We start from the raw sequence: 14,290 nt of genomic DNA, 5'->3' as shown, positions 1-14,290 counted from the left end.
AAATATTGCGAATCGCGGACCAGAGTCAATAGCAGGCCGTTTACCTCGAGAACCGTGGCGTAAATCGCTCGAATCGCGTTTCTCCGGTAAACAAGATCCGGTGGAGACCGGCCATTACGCAGTTGCGATCGTATAACGCGGATCGAGATTATGGTTATCGCGACGAGTCCTTGAGCTAGTAGTGGCGGGCTTGACCTCGATTCTGAATTGGAAAAAAAGAAATCTGGGCGCGATGATAGGAGAGTTGGGATTCACGGATTCTTTTTCACGATGATCGCGGGTTTCGTGTACGTTTCCACGAACGTTCGGCGAGGAATAAGTGTAATAATTTCTTCGTATTTTCTCGGTTTCTTGTGCGAGAGGAGTCTGGAGGAAAAATATTTTGCAACGAAAGGTCTACGATCGATAGGAGTCGCTTTTTTTATCCGCGACGAGGAAAAAATTGTCGTCTATAAGAATTGTATTCGAATTGATTGAAATCGCATTGGATACATTTAATTTTAATTTCCTTTTTCAATTGTAATTCGAGTTCTTTCTGCTCGTTTTTTACCGTTTCGAGATTCTCATTTAATTGTAACTTCTCAGTTTATTGGAATACGAAAGTAAACGGAACGGTGATGTTTCTCTATCGTATCTCTAGGTTTTTCTGAATTTAGAGAAGCGAGTTATCGCTTGAAATTTAAGGTACTTTATCTAAAACTAGACGGTTAATAAACCGACTCCAGCAGCTATTTGCACTTGCCGTTAATTCAGAGTTCAGTCTCTCTTTAACATAGGGGCGTCGAAAAACCAACGGCAAACAAAATTCGTTTCTTCGAGATATAACGTTTCAAATTATCAAGTTCAGCTAAATAAAGTCGACGAGGTCAGAATCCCTGCTTATAATTTGATATTTTTCTTGCCCCGACACGCAACAATGTTCTTCAACAAACAAGAGCAAATGAACACAGAAGGAAGGAATCTCATAGAGCAAATAAAGAACAGATAGACAAATTTTAATAAATGGTAAACTTTACACATTGAGTCACAAAGAAGCTAAGACAACGTGTCTCACTAAGTACGATTTAATTATTTAGTATATAAATAAACATTTTACAAATAACTTGCAATCTAAAGAATCTAAAGATTTATTGAAAAAAAAATTTATTATTATTCCACAAACTGAATTGAACATTTGAAAACTTAACGCCATTCGTTTTACTACTACAATTTAAAAATTTACAAAAAGTGGACACAATAATTTTTCTCCGATCATCCACGAAAACTCTCCATTTACCAAACGTTAGATTAAAATAGAATTTTCTCAAATACGGCCAATTAAATTAAGAAAACCGATTTTTAACGACAACCAAGAGCAAAAGAATCCATAACCCTTGATCGAAAATCGAATTATCACGATAATTAATAAAGAAGGAAAGCGGTTGATAAATTTCCACAAAACCTATCGCACCTTTCCTCGTAACGAATCCTTACGCAACGTACGCGCCGCTCTCTTTCCCCGTATACAAACGCGTGTATATACTCGAACCAGTTTCCCCCTATTCATCCTAATCTCCGTGGACAGTGGTTTCAACGCGAATCAACGCAAGACGGAGACATGGAAACCGAGCAACCGAGCGAGCGAGCGAGCGTATTATACCTTATGCACACGCTCATAGGCGAACACCGTAGGTAATTTAAAAATGAGAATTACGAGGCATAGCGCCGCTCGTAATCCCTCGAAGCCATGGAATGTCAACGGTAACTACCGTCGTACGTAGGAATAATATCGACTTCTTTACGGGTCGTTGTAACAGTACAAGGGACCGGTGAGCTTCGTTCCCCGCCGTGAATCGGAGAGGAGAATGTCGGGGCTCTCCCCTCCCCTAACCCCAGGCCCGTCCTGTCCTGTATATACCTACGCACCGTGCCAGATGGAGAAAACAAATATAGTGTGATCGCTTAACTGTTGCTGTCTAAAGTGACTTTCGTTGGGGCACGGCCGAGTCACGTGTTCAAATATTGTGCACGGGAGGGGAGGGGAACGGGGCCATGGACAAGCCGCGAGGGTGTCGGGGATGATGTATATAATAATTTCAGCGATGCGAATTCGGGCTATGAATATTTTCGAGAATATATTTCTTCCGTATTTCCTCGTTTCGTTCGGATTTTTTCACGGTGTAATTACGCGATGCACGGTATCTTTTTTTTATGGGATGGGATGGTAGATCGGACGACAGTTCAATTCTGGAGATTTGGTATTATTGTATATGATATTTGGTGATTTCGGATATTTTAATTTTAGGTTTAGAAGAAAGACTGTTTTAATGATAATGAGATAATCGAGGAGATCGAGACGAGTGGTGTTGCAGCAGAGTTAAGATGGAATTAATTATGGAAGGAAAAGGAAATGTTTCAGACATTTACAAAATATGCTAAAGAGATTTTTTTTTTTATCGAGTATTATTTTATCGAGTTAATATTTATTTTACACGTACAGATGATTTTATAGTGTATTATTTTGAAAGGATTAAAAAAAAAATCATTTACTTACAGAAATCTATCTAATTTTAATAATGTTATTATAAGCGTATTCTTAGCAAAGCATTATCCACGAGAATTTTGATTTGTCTTGTACATTATTCAATTTGTAAATGATAAATAAGTTGTAAAAAAATACAAAAATTATTTAGCGATTTCTTCTATTTATCGAGGAATTTCACGGTAAAATTTATGCTTTGCGATTTTAACGATAATAGCCATTTAAAGATTAATAAGAAGGCAATCTGAAACGATTGTTTATTCGATACAAATCGATTCGATATGAGTATAATTCAAACGTTATTTTCTTATCATTACGTATTCAAATACCTATAATGAAATACCTAATTTTTACCTAAGCTCACTTCGCATTTCAGATTCGATCGAGAGCGAAATAAAATTCGAATTCGTCCAATTTTTGCATCAATCCTCGTCGATTGAGCAACCCCTCGTTACGAAACCATATACACATATATTTGTAACAAGAGCGATAAATTATTCGAGGAACCGTGCGTGCTACGTGAACCGTATTCTTTATAGCGAGAATGTTTATATCGATCTTCTACACCCCGGCCAACATTTATTCATTGAAATATTCCCTTGCCCAAGATTGTTTTAACGTTCCGGCCTCGACGTTTTTGTTTACAGCTTGTTAAGCTCGGTAATAGCGATTACGATCCACGTGGTAGTGAAAAAGCGCATACAAAGCAGGGATACACACTCTGCCACGATTACTTCAGCGTGAACGATACGTGAGACTCATGAAAACATAACCTTAGAGCTCATTCATGGCTTTCGTTGAATTCGCAGCCCAAACAGTCGAATGTACGAATGTGCCATTCATCATGGTCGCTCAATTCGGCTTTGACGATTTTGATCGTCTATAAACCTTGTACGCAGGAATGTTTGTATCAACTATAAAAAAAAAAAAAAAAAAACGGTGCTTTGCACGCACCGTTTCGTATAATTCAAAATCACAAACGTTCCTTGAAAATTGTCCTTTCCCTTTAATAATGATTTGTAATTTGAATTAAAGTCAGTTTGAAGAAAATAAACTTTTAAACATTTTTGAATAAGGACGAACAATTGTTAAAGGAATAATCGTATAGATATTAAAAATATCAAGAAATATCTAATCGCGTTATTTTTTTTTTCTCTTTATCCATTCTCTCTCTATTCTATTCATTGTCTCTGTAAAGATTAAAATATCCAACTTTGACCCCTGGATCGGTATCGCGACAAAAGTAATTACGAAGAGGCGCGGGTCTGCATAACAATAATATCTCCGATCGAGCGATTCAACGTGAAGAATACAGTAGTAGCCTTTGAATAATAATTTGCATGGCTGCATCAGTCTTGCATTATTACCCTATCGAGTTACGTATCCTTGTATAACGCAACCGAGTTGAACCGCACGGGATAGGGGATTCATGGCCGAGCATTAAAATTGCAAATTACGTACAAGGGTGTTGACAGAGTGTTCCTGCTTTTTAGTGTCCCTTTCTTCGTCTCCTTTCTTTCTTTCTTTTTTTTTTTACGCGACAATTCGCGGTAAACAGAATGGCCAAACAGAATCGGCGATCGCCTTTAAAATTATGTAACGTTTGCAGGAAACGAAATCCATTTACCGATAAATGGACGCGATTACAAATCCATGGGAATGAATAAATTAATTTCGCCTTTGCGAATCGAATTAACAATCCTCTTATATTATTGTTGCTATTACTGCTGTTAAATAAATGCCGATTTGAAACGAGAAATTTGAAATTTAAATTTAATTCGTTGCCATAGGAAGTATTAACAGGATTATTGAAATTTAATGTTTCCTCTCTTACTATTTATTTAATACGATCAGATTATGAATTTTGAATTTATCCTCCAATTTTATTTTTGAATGTTTTCAAGATTGTTTAATTCGAACAAATCTCGTATCTATTTTTTGGATCATAAAATAGTGATATTAATTAACAATTAATCCATTTCTTTTAAGGTTAAAATATACTGCTTTTTTCTTCCACAAGTGAAATTACGATGACTCGGACTGGCATACAAACAGGCATTGTCCTTCGAATCTTTAGAATTAAAATTTCTTGAATATAAATCAAGGATTATAAAAGAAACGACACTTCTTTTCATAGATACACAATTATCAACCACAACTTTTTTCTTCCAAGCAGAGATCCATCCTCTTCTCGAGATCCCTTTCTCCCGAGGACTCAGCATTCCTCTAACTCTAAATCCGTTGCAACGTGGACGTAATTCGAGTTCGAAGAAGAGGGGGGAGGTGTTTCGCACGTGCAACACTTTTTCACGGTTTCGCACGTCTCGCTTCGAGTCCAGGAACTTTTAGCAAGCGTCGACTAATCATCGAGCCCTGCAATCGCGGACTTTGACAGTTGGCAGCATTGTTAGACGGCGCAGAACGATAATTACCCAGCTCCGTAACGATCCGTATAGACCAGCCATTATCGTTTCAAAACGGATTCTCGCTGCTCTCGCTTTTCTTTCGCCTCGACTTGTTCTTGGCACGAACAACTCTTTCAGTTTCTCTTCCTTTCTATATACATCTTCTTCTTTTGTTGGGTTGAACCGTTTCGAGCTGCCAGTTTGCGTGGTGGTTCTCACCTTGACTTGTAGCCGTTCTTGGAAAAACAACGAGACCAACGATCACGGGGATCTGCTCGTACGGAGGAGGAATACTGAATATTTTTGCAAATACCGGGGGCAATCTGGCTGTGTTCGATTTATTGCCAGGGAATAATTCAGGAGTCGGGCTGACATTTCGTGATTGACTGAGTTTCAAGTGATCGTTCCGCGAAACCTTCGAGATCGTAAAGCGGATATTCATGAGCTTCTTGAGAGCAATCGATGAGAAGATACGACTGTTTTGCCGGCTTTTTGCCGCCACTACGCTTTCTAAAAGGCGAAAATCGCTTTCTTTCACAACGGTATCGCGGTTAAACGGTGGGGTTTTTCGTATTAAATATACGGGGAACCTCTTATTTTTGAATTATAAATATGGCGATAAAAAGTCCGTGTCTCGTAAATTTCACAAAGAAGAAATTCATTTTGGCCTAAAAATTCGTACGTATTGGGTGCCCTTGGTTACTTAATTATTCAAATATTGTACAAAGATTGTACAATATTTTATGTTTGTTCGAGGATAAATTCAAAATTAAAGAGATACTTTGAAAGAAAGGAGCTACGTGAAAAATTTCATGATTATCGTTACTTAAGCGTTACTTAAATAATCGATAAAATGCTAGCGGAATGAACGATTATGTTGATCAAATCGATTTTGTTGAATTATATGAAATTTGGATAAAGGATAGTTTATTTCCATAATAAATATTTCAATCGGCATTTTGTATATTTTAATTTTTGTGTTTGAGGATTTTGAAGCAGTAAAACGACAGATTATTTTTCACAAATTTTGAGTTATTGGGTGTAATGCGTGGTAAAAAAATATTCTACATCATTCGAGTTGTAAATTTTATGCAGAACGAATAAAAACTTCGGAGCGATTTATTGCAGATTTTTAATCTGTTTCTATTACTGTATAATATAAATATAGAATGACGTTGTTTTTTTCGATGTAATAACGCCTACTCACAAGCACAGAACTAACAATCACAGAATATATATATCTGTTCGCGCCATAAAACATTCAACATTTCTATCGTTTTAAGTATCGAGTAGAAAGGATTATTATCCCACTTTGGATTCGTGACAAGCGAGCCTAGAATAGAAAAACTTAAAGAGAAAATGGTGTAGCAACAAATCTAGCCAACAATCTAGACAACAAAGCAATTCTACTACAAAATTGATGACGTATCACTATCTCTGATATCCTCTATGGAATCGAATTGATTCGAACGTACAACGAAGGTAAAAGCAATCACGAAAAAACATACGCAGGATATTTCATAGCTTTCTGGCAAAAATGCAAAGATGAAAATAAATAAAAGATAATAAAATAAAGAAAATAAAGAAAATATATTTTGCTTTGATAAGTGCTTCATTAAATTATATTATTACGGACAAATACAACACTGAAAATGACTGAAAATTTAATTAAATTTCTCCTCAAATTGTTTAAAAATTTCATATTCTTTAATTTGTTACATCTACTTATAATATACTTTTTCTTATTTCTATATACATCATTCTGATATTTTACCGAAATATCCTGCATATTTCATCTGCAAAATAGTGGAACAATTTAAAATTCGAGTATGGATAGTGATTCGTGTAACGATGAATCGTGATCGTAAATCAGGTGAGAGACAGCGAGTTACCGTTTGCCAAGATTCCGGATCTGTTTGGGATACGCGATCGACAGAAGTGTCGCGTGAAACGAGGTCGATCCAAAGGGGCCGATAAATCCTTCGTTCGAGAAGAACAATACGCGAAATTGGTGTTGCGAATCAAGGAAGCATCGAGCGAATGGATTAGTGAAACTTTCCATATTGCCAAATACGAATGATCTCATAAATTGCGATATTAGTAAAAGTTCTTTAATTTTGAAATTTTGTATCGAGTATTAATAATATAGAACGCATAGTAAAGAATATTTCTATTCATCGTAGTAAATCATCTATCATAATGATGCGTAATAACATTAATTTAAAATACGAATAGCCATTTTATAAGGTATGCGAAGACTTTTCTTTTTCTTATTATTATAATGTAGAGGATGGTTAATGTATTCGTGGAAATAATATATTCTTTACAGGATAAGTTGTAGAGGCCAAAACACAAAAATATTGATTAAGTTTTATTTATTAAATTATAAGCAATCGAGGAAATTTGTGTTTGAGGAAGCGAGAAGAAACTATTTCTCGCTCCATTTAAGACGAATTTAAATTGCTTACAACTGTATAATAAATAATCGATATTTTTGCATTTATTTCCAGCTCTAAAATTGAATTTTAAAAAATGTAACACGAATATATCAACATATTTTCCACATGAAATCGAAGCAATGGTAAATTTAACAAATCAGAATAATGTTGAAGATTCGTAAAGAAATACACGTTGCAACATTTAATCGTTCCTAAATACATAACTTCGCGTGAATTTAACGATATTTCCAGAATATATACCCGGAATTGGGTATTCAATCTAAAATCTTCCTCTATCTATCGCGCGTACACGTAATACTCTATTATTTACTACGACGTTATTTTTTTCCTTTCCTTATCAATTACAGTTTTTTTTTTTATCACGCGCGTATTCACCTGTGTTTAACCTGTCGATATTCTCAATAATCGATAGAATCTCTAAACATTAAACTGCGCAGCACATACCTGCTTCTTATCGACGACCATTCGTGAAAACTTTACGAAATAAAATTCTCGACGAAATAAATTTCCATGCGGCCACGAACAAACAAGACGAATAAGATAGAAATAATAATAGAAAGAGAGAGAAAAAAGGAAAAAAGATCTTCACTCACCGGTAGTCTCATCCATCTTCGTTTTCCTCAAAATCTTTCCTCCTCCCAATTTGTCTCCTAGATTGGATGAAATTTAATTTCTCAGGCGGTTAGAGAAAAGAAGGCAGGCTGGATCTCCTTTCTCTCTGATCGTGACAGTGTCCTCGAGGATAAATTGCGCCTCGTATGTACGGATAGACAATAGGGCCAGAGGCGTGGAACGCGTGTCGCGAGTAAAATGCCTGAAAATTGCTCCCCCGGGGTGACATTAGACTCGAATGCTGCCACGAATGTGCGAGACAGGCCACGTCGTTTAACGTGTAATTTGTTCGACTGATCGAGGACAAACGGGGAACGGTGTTACATCTACTGGGATTCATAATTCCAATTTTTCCAGAATTGTTGTATTTTTGATTTGAAATTTTTCATTGGGACAAAGACTACGCTTACGAAAGCGTGAAATGATTTTTATACCGTTCGAAAAATTGATTGAAAAGCAATATCGAAAAGTATAGTCAAATTTTGAATTTTTATAAAACTTTGAAAAGAAGTTTTTCGATATAATTTTTACATTCACGATTCACCTGAACAAGATCGATGCAATCGATTTTAATAATAAGTAAGGTGAAATATCTCACTGTCACGATCAATCTCGTCTCTCCCTCTCTCTCGTCGACCTGAAATCAAGCTTCAAGTATAGTACGTTCCAAAACAGATCGCTTCTCACGACCCGTATCCTTAAAACGAAATCAAGCTGCTCGCAGTTCAATTACGCGCGAGCCATAAAACCGTTCCTTATCGGGTTCGTTCACGCTAAAAAAAGGAGACCGTGTTCACAACAATACCCCGCAATCACTCGATTCCGCCGGCGAGATTGCACCGTTAAAAGATTACGTGTGAAAATTGCCACTTTCCTTCTACTATTATCGAGATGAAAACAAAGTAAAAAGTAAATTCGAAAAATTTGGCGAGTTTTCGCGATGAAATACAATGGAAAACTTGAAACGAGGATCGCCAAAAAGTCTGAACGTTGGAAGAGCGAGAGAAAGTGGCACTTTGGAACGAAGGAGAAGGAAATAACAGGTGTTTGCCTTATCTCCGCTTCACCCTCACCAAGATCCACCACTGTTTCCTCCCTTTCCTCTATCATACCTTTTCCAGACAACTCGGCTTTCGAGAATTTCAACTTACACTCAACTTTCACAAGTGAATCAAATTTTCAAACGCTCGTCTCGAGTATTCACAACGATCTCTCCAAACATATGATATACTCACAATATTTCCAATCGTCGTTAACCAAGTATCCACGATCGTTTCCAAAACGCAGCTTCTTCCTTTCCAAATATCCAGAATATTTCGAAGCGCGGTGAATCGAGATTAAATCCACGAGATTAAAATGAAAATCCCGAGAGGGGTCCTTTCGATGTACGCGGAATCTGCAGCCTGCATCCAGGATAATTATTTACGTCAGATAGGATCTCGGCCGGGGGTTCCGCGGCGGGAAACAAAAGAATCCAAACGTAGGGAAAGGATAGAGGAAAGGGAGAGTGAAGGGGGGAGAGAATTCCGAGGACAGGGCCAAAGGAGTTTCAGGCCAAGGAGCCTAGGACACGTTCGGCAGACGCACTTCTTTTTTCACCCCCGATACGGTTCACAGATATGAGACAATAGCCCCGAGAATCCTCTCTCTATGACGGCGAAACACGAACCCGACCACCACTTTTATGGCTCGCGCTCGTCTCCTTATTACTCTTCCCTCTGATAATACGTTATGGTGTTCGTATACCGAATTGAAATATGTGGGCCAGGTCGACGCGAATATTCGCTCGACGAAATCGTCTGTTGGATAGAGAAATATCGTTACGTACTATCAGGTTGGTAATGAAATATTAGCCTGGGAATGGAGGCCCCTCCTCGAAAGGAGGAATGTGCCGGGATCGCAATTAATGAAGAATTATTCCTTCGACGCGTGCTTTTGTACTGTGCGATGTATAAAATCGCGTCCTGGTTATACAAGCTGGTGGATATAAATGCTTGGGGCCAGACGCTGTAAACAACACTGATACAAACGAGCTTGATAATTGAGGCGTCTCTTCCTTGCCTTGCTCTGTGTACACACGTGTATACATACGTCGTAATTCCTCGAGTGACCTGTTCCTAGAACGAGGGATAAACTCGAATGTTGATTGTGTTCTTCAGAAAGCGTGTTTACTTCGCGGATTGTATCGAAAATTTAAATACATCGTTAGCTTATATGAAATATATATCGAGATTCCTCTCGTGAAATTTCGATCAAATTGATGATCAATAGCCATAAAACGATTGAATAAAATCGGCGTTAATATCAAGCAATTATAAACTCATAAGAATGACGTCTTGTGTTTGTCATTATTTATCGATTATCCCTATTATCGATTAATATTAATCGCGTAATATTATCATCGCCCGAAACTGAAATTGCTAAATTTTAAACGGTGATAATGGTTATAATCGAATAAATTAATACAAATTAATACTATTGGCCAATCTAATCTATGCCAATATCTTTGTACATTAAAAATAGTATGAATTATGATGTATGGAAATCTACACGATGATCTCGATTTCTTTTAAACGATTATTGAAAATTTATAAAATATAAGCATTATCTTTTTAATATCCCCAGTTGTGCGAATTGCTCTTATCTTAGAAGTTGTAAAAAGAGAAGAAGAAAGATAGAAGAGAAGAGAAGAGAACGTTAAAAGGAAGACTCGATTCATTTGTTCGACGGTTACCTCGAGATAGAACGATATCCATAACAGGATCGAGTTTGTTTCTTAAAATTTGCTGGTCGAACGATCGCGATGCTTCTAGGCCGATAACCGTCTTGCACTTTTATCGATGAGGAACGTTAGCCTACTACGGAAAGAGTGTCGACATGCAAAGTGAGAGTGCTCTTATTCCGGAATATCCAGTATTTCCAGTATTATCAACCACTGGCGCCGTTCGATCGATTATAAATTCTGAACATGGCAGACAATATATATAAAACTTTTTGATCGCTTAATTATTTCTAATATCCGAAGTTTAACGAGCACTTAAAGCATTCCTGTTGCTATAAAAGAGAGAAAAATTTATATTTTCTTGATAATTGTAGTTGTGATATTTGTTTGTTTTTAAATGATTCTTAATTTTGAAAAATAATCGACCGTATAAGGAGAAATCAAAAAGATAATTGAGGATAAAAGAATGTGATAGACTGTTATATAATATCGTAATTATATAGCAAAGGAAAATGCATAAAATGAAGCTAAGTTAAATTATAGAAATAAACTAAAGAAATTATTGTTTTTCTATTCATAATTAGAAAATTCAACATTCGATATATTTAGATTAGAATTAGTAGAAATCAGTTCATTAGTGAATTAATATAAAATACTTTATCCTTATAGATATAAATGAGTAATATTAATTTTGTTTGAATTGAATATATTTCTGAAAAATATTTTTAAAAAATTTTTCTATTGAGAAAAAATTCCATTACAAAATACAATAGAAAGATTAAATCTAAATACACGGTTGAATCATAGCACGGTAAAAGAAATACTTTATAAAAGCTATAAAACTATTTTTTCCTCTTAAATTCTCTCTTCGCAACAAACTTTTTTCCCGTTAATTTTCCATTCAAAAGAAGCTTCATCAGCGAATCGACAGACACCACTTTTCGCAAATTTCTCAAATTTCTCAAAACAAACGTACGCGAGAGAAAAGAGAAACAGAAATCGTCGTGCAAAACTGTCCATCAGGCGCGAGCTACGTCGTGAAGGTGTCGACAGAGGGACGTTTTAAAGCAAGGAACCTGGTCGAAAAGTCGTGTCCAGGACAAAGGAGAGCGGCGGCTATCGCGAGGAGAGGGAGAGGTCCTCAAGTTCTCAGCGTGTGGCGTTGTATCCTCGGGTTGTAAAACAACTTGTAAAACGTGCGGCCGAGATGCGTTCTGTCAGCTCCGGTTCTGACCCTATCTGCACGGCAAATCTATAGAGGAGTCGGTGAAAAACACGACAAATCGCGCCACCAATTCGAATTATGACACGAAGCTACGCGTAAATTGATGACAAAACAAAGAACAATCCGCATGAATTATCCTCGTCTAAAAGGTATGCCGTTAAATTTTGAAATATAAAGGAAACTTTGGATAAAATTATTTTCGCTTACGAATTCTGACTTATCAACTTATCATTTATTTTTTCCAAAAATCGTTAATTTTATCCATATATATATATCCTGCGTAGAATAATAAAACGTTTAATAAAAATTCCTTTACACTCCACATTCTTGTCTTTTCACAAGCCAACATGTTAGAATGTTGTTGGAAAAAAGGATATCGAAGGGAAATTGTAACAAAAGATTTGACACCTAATAACGTGATACTTTCTAAAATTCCACCAAGGTGATAGAGTTCAAAAACCTTTTAAAGACCGAGGGCAATTTTATACAATTAAAAATAGCGAAGAAGAAGAATCGTTCCAACTTCCCACATATTATCTATCCGCGTCCAATGTATCGATCAATCTTCGCGCTTGTAACCATCGGGCCAGGGCCAGGGATACGTGCTATTAAAATTATACAAACTCATTTTTCAAGGGGGGCCCCTGATTGGCCGCGGGCAATCTCTCGCTTTGAGCGGTATTCACTTAAGAATCGGGCCGTTTAACAGCGTGGTATAAAATTGCCGGGAGAAAAATGAATTAAGTGCAGACGCATGTCGCGCCTGACGGTGGACAGTTTTCCATTTACATAAATGCGGGGCTGATTTTAACGCGCTCTATAAACCGGCATGCAAATTGATTTACACAAGCCTCGAACTCTTTCGTGGAAACGTTGATTTTCAACTAACTCGAATCGTGCAACTGGCTAAGCTCGCTGAATCAGCCGTTACTTTTGATTTAGATAGCATTGTAACCTTTAAAGCCTCCCGATCGTGAATTCTAACTGTCCGCGATAACGCTAAGTTGGAACGTTTTCTTACGTATACAGTTCACCGTGGAAAATTAAGTCGAATCAAATACGGCAAAATTTATATATTTTATCCTCTTTTATAGCAACCGTGCATTTTTAGAATACGAAATTTAGAGCTCAAGTTTCAACAACCATATCCATAAAAATAAAGATTTTTATTGTGTCCCTGATAAAATATAAAATTTCTACCCTTTCTTTAAGAATCTACAATTTCGAAAAAAAAAAAAAAAACTCGAGCGATAAATCCGACTCGACGAGACGAACTTAAAAAAAAAAAAAAAGAAAAAGAAGCAGAGAAACGAACGAATTATCACTCCCCCCCAATCTTCATTCAAAAATATATCCCCCCTCCCAAAGTCGAAGGAAGCGTCTATCAAACGTATACAAACCCCACGAAGGAGTAGAAAAACGACACCCCTCCCCCTCCCCCTCCCCAGACAGGGTCAAGATAATTCGTTAAAATGGAATCGCGTCAATCTGAGCCTGACACGTGTATCCCCCTGTTAATCTACCCTCCCGATCTAAGCCCCCCATTACACAGGCAAACGGGCCACTCTCCTTCCCCGAGTGGACTCGTTCCAAACGTTTTATACATACGCGTTCCACGAAAAACGGATCCACCACGTTTTGTTTTTAAGCGCCGGATTTTTGGGGCCCGGGCTAACGAACACCCGATCCTTATCTCGCGGGCCCCTCGAGCCCCGTGCATTACCGTCCTTCCTTGAGGTCAGTCTCTCCGGTCGGATCCGGTTGGACGCGTGAACTTACCTGGAACAAAAAGAGACAGAAGTTTAGTCGAGGAATAATCGCGAGGATACACGTGGCCTAATTTAATTGCTTGTTAGCAAGCTCGTTTTCGTCTCGGCGAATTTGGTCACGAAAGTACCAGAGTGATAATAGAACGGTTGTGTTTAACATAAGCGTTAAAAATGTCGGCCAGATATTTGGAATCAATTAGGTTTCTTCTCTTCTCTTTTCTAAGCGTTGTAACGTTGAAGCTTTAGGAATGTGAAGAAGAGAAAATAAAAGGTAAAAGGTTATCCTTTCGTACGCAGAAGAATATCGAGATATTCTTTCGTTTTTCAGATGCGCTTGAGCATAGATTATTATATCTGTTCGATCGCAATTTCATTGAATTGCAGCTCCGTTAAAATCCTATCCCGTTAAATCCAAACTGTCTTAGACATCCAATTGATCTCTAGATCGTTATGAATCGATCAATGGCCTATTCTCCTCTCAGGTGTCTTACACGAGACATTAACATTTACATTAACCATTCATTTATCTGCCCACAAACTTTGCTTACATTAATTTTCGTCCCACCCATCAGGAACA

At 37.2% G+C, this 14,290-nt stretch overlaps 1 protein-coding gene across 2 annotated transcripts in view; it reads right to left on the bottom strand.

The window, feature by feature from the left end:
- Egfr (epidermal growth factor receptor) overlaps positions 1-14,290 on the bottom strand; it is a 153,977-nt gene that overhangs the window by 84,342 nt on the left and 55,345 nt on the right. The window contains exon 1 of one of the 2 annotated variants that reach the window (XM_086914746.1): positions 7,979-8,927. The exons of the other annotated variant lie outside the window; for it this stretch is intronic. The gene's annotated coding sequence lies outside the window, so the exon portion shown is untranslated. Of the gene's footprint in view, positions 1-7,978; positions 8,928-14,290 lie in introns of those variants that run through there. 2 annotated transcript variants of the gene reach the window in all.

The sequence above is a fragment of the Apis florea genome, unplaced genomic scaffold (genome assembly GCF_048593485.1).
Source record: "Apis florea isolate Af1SG1 unplaced genomic scaffold, ASM4859348v1 contig_3732_pilon, whole genome shotgun sequence".
NCBI classification, from domain to species: Eukaryota; Metazoa; Arthropoda; class Insecta; order Hymenoptera; family Apidae; genus Apis; species Apis florea.
Note: the sequence above shows the minus strand (reverse complement) of the source record. Positions and strands in the feature narration are given on the sequence as shown.